Here is a 6,022-nt window from a genome sequence, read left to right on the forward strand (position 1 = left end):
CTTTTTCCCAAATGGTTGTTGTAATCTGTAGATGACCTGATTGATTCGCCTCTTTGTGGGGAGCATCACAGCTTGGAAAGGAATGAGGAAAGCTGAATGGTACTGAACAGCAAGGACAGTCAGACAATGCATTTTCACCCTACTCTTTGGGACGTTCCAGTGTGCTGCTAAGTAGACTATGCAACAGGAATGGTGATACAAACAGGTGGAATTGTCCTCCTTTATTCTTCATTGTATCCAGATAATTATGCATAATGGAATTATAGCTAACTAGAAACAGTGGAAGGTTATGTAAACTAGTTTACATGTGAAAGCTGAATGCCAAGGAGGTATCATCCTGCCCCTTAAACAAAAGTGTTTTTGTTTCTTTCCTCCAGCTTGTGAAAAATGAAGCCATGTTTGAGTTCAGTGCTGAGGGATGGAGGACAGTCTGAAGGAGTGTGGGAAGGTGTTTGTTCCCATTTCTCCATAGGTTATGGAGGTTATGGAGCACAGGTTATGTTGAAGGGCCTATGGCATTGTTCATGTTTATTTCCTTCCCTTGTCCAAAAAGGTTTGAGATGAGCTAGATGGAGGAATGTGCTGAGTGGCTGATGGTCTCCTTCAAGTGAGTAACAGAGGTAAATTTGCATGGCTTTCACTGATACAGAGCATCCAGCTAATGTGAAAAATTGGCATGGGAATGACCTGTAGGCCTGAATGCATAAGGATTTGAGTGAGCATATTTCCTGAAAAGGGAGGTGTTTCAGCCTTAGGAGATCATGGTCTCTATCCATTAGAAAGAGAGACCAGAGTAAGCAGTTAGAGTAAAAAGTCTACATGTTACCCATCTCTACCCACAGTCATTTATATATAGAAAATCTCCTACAACTTCTGCATTTCTGTTGTACAATTAACTGCAAAATTTCCCCTGAAGGCTATCATGCACTATAACTGGAAGATAAAAGGAGATTAAAAAACAATCAAAATTCTTCCTTCTACTAAACGGATCAGTCATTGTCTGGCTCACCCAGTTTCTGAATATGTGATGGCATTTTGCTTGTCTCCATGTCTCAACCAGTGGTATAGCATGTCATATTAGGTATTATAAATATTTACTGTATTAACTGGATTTTCTGGCTGGTAATTAGGTTCTAAAGCTCTAATACAGTATTACCATGATGACACTGAGGTTAAATGGACACATTATGAATAGATATGAAGGCACATAAATGCACAGATTTCTCAGGGCTCTTGTTCTCTGCTTTTACAGAAGCCTGCATTAAGGGCTTGGACCCCAAACCCTCTGAATCAAGAATACCAACAATCTGTCCAAACAATTTTGATTTGCATTTTAAAACATATAGTAAGGAAGATATTTGGCTGCATTCAAGCTTCATTTCAGCTAACATGGACAGAACTGAGACGCAGAGAACACAGCAAAAATTATGTTATATTATTAACAAATTTAATCTTGATTATGTTGTGTTACACAAAACTAAAACCCACACAGTCTTCATTGTTTTTCAGGAAGGGAATTGCATTGAATTTAGATCATTTCTATTCAGCTAAACTCTACTAGGAACATATGCACACCTACTGCATAAGTTTATGTTTCAGCACGTTCCTGTCTGTCACGTGAAAACTTTTGTAAAATAGGTATGAAAAATGTAAGTAACAGAAACTTCTTGGCCTTTGAAGAGTAAACCGTGCTGAGTATGATTTATGAGTAGGGTCAGAACAATGAAAAATTGACCTGGAGTGAGAAAGTCAGGCTCAGGTTGTGGAAAGTGCTGCAGGGTTTACTCTGCAATGAGTAAAGACAGAAGTAAATCGGAGCTCCTGGACATGTTGTCTAAGCTAATCACACTGCAGGCTGCAGCAAGCAGAAACGTGCTCCATTTCTGCCACTGCCAAGTAACTGAAATCATTTGGACTTGGCTTTCATGTTGTATCACAACCGATTGCGTGGTGCTGATTATCTTTTCTCTGTCTACCCTCAAAGGCACCTGCCAAAAATAAACCCTGTTTTTGGCAGGACAACTTCACTGAAGACCTCGTCTTCCATGTGTAGAATCTGTGTAGCCTAGTGCCTTACATTGCATTCCAAGTCTACATGACTGTTAATAACCTTGAGATCAGTAGGAAAGGCAAAGTGTCTCTGACTAACAGCGTATATTTGATATTAAAAAATGAAACGGTGCATCATAGAATGATTTCTGGCTTTATCTAACATCGATACGAGTAACAATTATTGTTTTTTTATGTAATGAAATAATTTCAGATTCAGAAGAACAGTGCTGGACTTGATGAACCCTATGGGTCCCTTCCAACTAGAGATATTCTATGATTCAATGTCTCCTTCAGTGTTTTGCTTTATTAAATTACAATTCAAACTATAATACATGAAACACCACCTCATCAAGGGATATCCTGCAGTTGTAAGGACATTGACCTTGCCAGAAGAAACTGTAGAGGAGAGCTGACAAAAAAACACAGATGTAACCCAATATATTTAGTAAGATTTATTGAAATTTATTATTCTAATAAAAACTCTACCAGTAAAAAAATTGCCTAAAACCAATATCCAAAGCCCTTAACCCTTCCAAGTACTAATATTTCATCTCTTCAATGTTGCCTGTATGTATTCATAGGGAAAGAGAGCTGTCCTTGTCTATCCTCAATGGATTGGGCACAAGCATGAAAGGGCTCTTAACTATAACAGCACTGATTCCTGGTGACTGGGAGAGGTCTGAAAATTAAAACAGAGGACAGACGTGCAATCTAAATCAGCTTTGATTGCAAGAGAGACAATTACATCTTCACTATCTAGCTTGAGTTGTGCTCCCATATTATCCAATTAAGATATGAGCAGGGTGTCCTTAAGGTGGAAGTCTTGCAAATTATTCCATGAAGAATAAAGCTTTTAAGCACATCTTGCCTACTGTAAAGCAAATCCACCATCAGTGATGATGAACTTTCTGCATGGCGGACATGAAAGAATGTTTCATTATTTTTGTACTTGCAGAATGTCCTTTAGTAGCAAATAAAAATACATAATGCTCGTGCTACATATCGTATTACACTACTGGAAATGGTTATTTCTACTATATTTTGGCTCAAATGTTATCATTTTTAGTACATACAAATATTTCAAAATATGAGTAAAGAAAGAAGATTATTGTTTCATACAGCAATAGTATTGTCTTGTAATCTTGTATATGATTGAATGAAACTGCTGTATTAAAGTGGACAATGAACACATTTCTTAAAGTTACAGGAGAAGATGCAGTCAATGTAATTTATAATGTGTATAATGCATGCAAATGTAAATAATATTGTCATGTCTACACAAATGGCTGAAATATATCTGATTTATTTCCCCTATTGCCCTCCCTTAACTTGACACACTCTTTTGTCTGTACTGAAGTCAGTGTGTAGAACTTTAGGTAGTGACGATATTCCTTGCTCCATGCTCCAACTGTACTGTCCTTTCTTCTGGTCAAGCCACTTCCAGGTTGAAGGGCTACATCTGTCCATTCCCTTTTCCCTAATTTGACTGGTTTTGCATATGTAAAATATTGCCTTTTTGTTTCCCTTTAATCCAGCCACTCTGTTCCACCAGAACTGTTCATTGACCACCAGTTTGATAGAGCTGTGCTGGGGAAATGGGAAGAAGCACTCTGCAGTGGGATGTAGGGAAGAGCAATGGCTAGTCCTTGGGCTGGACTCACCCCAACTAGGACAAACAGCTGCAACCACATCATTAAATTAGGAATGGGATTCATCTCCAGTTGCTGAAGCCAAACTATGGGTAAGAAAGGATGAGAGGGTGCAGCAAAAAGCCACCCCATGATATTCTGCTGCCTATTGTGTTTTTCTATCCAGTTTGGACAACTGAAATAAGGTACAGTTTTGCGAAGAAACACAAAAACATGTAACAATAAAATAAGTAGTGATGATATGGCAGTGTAGAGGTGAAGCATTTCACCCTCCCTGTTTTTCCATAGAGGTGACAGGGAGAACAGGGTGAGATGACTTCAGTGCTCACTTATATCCCATTTTCTGTATTATGGTGTGGTTTTGACCTCAGTTTCATTGGTGTCCATGCAATCTTTTAGCTACTTTATCTTTTCTCAAGTGACAAAGATATTTTATCTCCAGGTAAATTCTCTGCTATTCCCATATCTACAATCTATTTATTTATTTTCATCTATAGGTACATCACATCTCCACTAGATGGCAGCCAGGACCTTCACAGATCCGATCCCATGGAAACCAGATTGCAGTTCCCTTGATACTTATCAATTAAAATGTTCTAATCAATCAATGCATTTTATCATCATCTTTCCAATGAGACTCATTGCATTCAGTACAGCACCAAAGGACTCCACTATCCATCCTATAGCCACGACATTACAACTCTTTTTTTTCCCTTTCTACTTGCCTAAGTTCTCTGAAATGATCATAGAGGCACATGGAGGGCTCCCTTCAGGGAAATGTCATGTTTTTTCATTAGATATCCTTGTAGAAAAAGACAAAGCTGCCCCTGAAGCAAGCATCCCAATACAGGATGTCCCTTAAATAGGTTGAGTATGGATTCTGGCGTGGCTGAATGTTGAGCTCACCCCAAGCATGGTCTGCAGGCTCCTTGGCTCCCAGGTAATGGCGATAGGACAAGAGGTGATGGCCTTAAGTTTCAGGAGCGGTTTGGGTTGGATATTAGGAGAAAATTCTTCTCAGAAAGAGAGGCCAGGCACTGGTACAGGGAGGTGGTGGGGTCACTGTTCCTGGAGGTGTTCTACAACCACTGGGATGTGGCACTTGGGGACGCAGTCAGTGAGCATGGCGGGGGTGGGCTTGGGGGTCTCAGAGGTCTTCTCCAACCTGAATGGTTCTCTGATTCTATGATTCTATGAAAGGGAATGCATTACAATCTCTTTGGGGGCTGCCAAGTCTCTTTGCATTGCTGGAGGGAGCATCTGGGAGGAGAAGGGATTCTGTGAGGCTTTTCCCTCCCATTTGGGCAGATGACGGAGAAGCAAGCAGATGGCAAAGCTGACAAAGCAAAAGCAGCATCACTCAGAGTTAGTGGCTGAGAGAAAACCACTCCTGCCAGAAGTTTATTCCAGCAAGCAGCAGGTGTGGATGCACCTCCTGTACAAGCATCAGTATTGCTGTGGTTGTAGAGAGCCTAACTGAAGCCACAAAATCCATCTGAGTTGCCAGGAAACAAAAATAAATTGAATTAAGATGTGGTCTGTGTTTGGTGCTGCAGTGGCTGTTCTTAGCGGTAGGAAATGACCTCAAAGCTGTATAGGGCAACTTGTGACAGTGGAGGATGCATTTGTTAAATCAGGTCCCAAAATTACTGTTTCTTTTTCTCTAGATTTGTGACAGAATTTCTGTATTTGTTTTGTTCTACTCATGCATTTATGTTACTTTCATGTGTTTTAATGCTTTTTTGAGAGAGAAACTTTTGGGCTTGTAGCAAGCCTGAAATGGGGCCTGAAATGAGGGATTCTGATTCTAGGAGGCCTTGGTTTGGCTGTGGAATTCATTTTAAAAATAATTATTTTGGGTGTTTGTGTGTGGGCTCAGCAGAAAGAATGAGCAAAGAGTAAATTTTATGCTTAGAGGAGTGTTAGTAGAATGATTTTCTGCATGTCACCATCACCGATTGCAAAGCTGTCATATCTTCTGCAGGGGATTTAAGGAAAATTGTTCCAGTTCTGACTGGAAAAAGGTTTTTCACTTTTTTTTTTTCTGATACAGAAAAGGCTGCAACAACCAAAGTACTGAAAACATTAACTTACTGTTCTCTTCGTAACTAAAGCTAGATGGAATATTTATGAAAAGTCAATGTTTTATCAAAAAAATGAACTCCTTTTCTACTGATTTTGTAACATTTTGAATGTTTCTGAAGAGTTCCTGTATCCTCGGATAAAAGTCTGCACTGGTTGCAGAAAACAACTCGACCTGCACACATGGTGAAGGTTGCAGATGTGCTCGGGTCTCTTCTTGGAAGAGGGATTTTGGTAGT

This window comes from Gallus gallus, chromosome 2 (assembly GCF_016699485.2).
Source record: "Gallus gallus isolate bGalGal1 chromosome 2, bGalGal1.mat.broiler.GRCg7b, whole genome shotgun sequence".
In the NCBI taxonomy this organism is placed as follows: Eukaryota; Metazoa; Chordata; class Aves; order Galliformes; family Phasianidae; genus Gallus; species Gallus gallus.